Raw genomic sequence first — 1,561 nt, 5'->3', positions numbered from 1 at the left:
GGGGGTGTTTATTTCTTTTTTCCTTTATTAGTATTAGTAGAAATTTAACCCAGTACCTGGCATATCACCCATACTGAATAAACTTGTCTCTCCTTTTTCCACTCCCTTCCTACTTCCCTATCTTCACTCCGTGCATAGCCTTCAAGGAAAGTCCTCAGAATCAATTATGTTAGAGTACATTTTATGATGTATGTGACTATATCCCTCCCAGAGTAAGTTCTGAGGAAGGTTACATGGGGGCTTTAAATGGATGTGAATCCATGGAAACGAAGGTAGGAAGGGTTTGACTAATGGACATGAAAATAAATTTTAGAAAACTTTCAAAATCAAACATCAATTAATCTTGCTTTCTTGTTGGTCTAAATATGGGTGATGGCCAATAACAGAGTTCAAATGAGGAAAATAAATCCATAAATACAAATCACTAATAATAATAGTAATAATAAAAATAGCATTTGGGGGGGGTGGTTAGGTGGCACAGTGAATAGAGCACTGACCCTGGCGTCAGGAGGACCTGAATTCAAATCCGGACTCAGACACTTAACACACACACACACACACACACACACACACACACACACACAAACAATAAAACCTAGCTGTGTGACCTTGGCCAGGTCACTTAACCCCAATTGCCCTCCGAAAGGGAAAAAAGAAAAAAAAAAGAAAGAAAATCTCTTTCGTGCTCGCTTCGGCAGCACATATACTAAAATTGGAATGATACAGAGAAGATTAGCATGTCCCCTGTGCAAGGATGACACGCAAATTCATGAAGCGTTCCATATTTAAAAAAAAATAGCATTTGTACAGTGCTTTAAGATTTTCAAGGTGTTTTTTACCTATGTTATCTCATTTGATATTGACATCAACCCTGTGAATTAGGGGCTATTATTAGCCCCAATTTAGATATGAGGAAACTGAATCAGAGAGGTTAAGTTACTTGCTCAGGATCATGCAGATAAAGTGACTAAGGCAGAATACAAACTCAAGTCCTACCTAACTCTAAGTCTAACACTGTGTCATTAATACATAGATCTATAGGAAGGCAGTCAGCAGAGAGTATATCATGCCAAAATGGTCTACATATGCTGCAAAGACTGAGGAGATTTTGTTAGCCCTGATGCATAAGCTGTTCTCTGCCATTGACCAAAACATCATAAAAGCATCCACTATTGAAATTTTTAGCATCAGATTTGCCAAGACTTAAGAAAACAGTCTTTTCAATTGAATATGAAAAGATATTATATGATAATGTAGAACTCATTGGTTGTACCCAGATATAGAAGCATTCTTAAGGGATAAAAAAAAGGAGCTTTTAACTGGATGTCTCAAAGTACACCAATTCATTTAAACTCACAAGAATTTCCCCAAACTCCAAAGAAATCAATGAATTAGCCTTTTCATGTTCTTTGCAGACCTCTAAAATATGTATACACATTCATACCTCCCAGCTCCTTTTTGGTTCAGAGTGATTTACATGTGGTAGCTAATCATTAAAGGTAAAGGGGGAAGAGGAGGCTTAGGTTCTATGAAACTTCAAAGTACTAACAAGATGATCAGG

General features: G+C 37.1%; 1 non-coding gene across 1 annotated transcript; it reads left to right on the top strand.

The window, feature by feature from the left end:
- Positions 1–682: 682 nt before the first annotated feature.
- On the top strand, positions 683–789 carry LOC138147528 (U6 spliceosomal RNA). The gene has a single exon (XR_011164834.1). It is a non-coding gene; the product is annotated as a U6 spliceosomal RNA (small nuclear RNA).
- Positions 790–1,561: the final 772 nt, after the last annotated feature.

The sequence above is a fragment of the Petaurus breviceps genome, unplaced genomic scaffold, assembly GCF_028583685.1.
Source record: "Petaurus breviceps papuanus isolate PSGF00001 unplaced genomic scaffold, PetGlider_PUasm1.0 90792, whole genome shotgun sequence".
NCBI lineage: Eukaryota > Metazoa > Chordata > Mammalia > Diprotodontia > Petauridae > Petaurus > Petaurus breviceps.
Note: the sequence above shows the minus strand (reverse complement) of the source record. Positions and strands in the feature narration are given on the sequence as shown.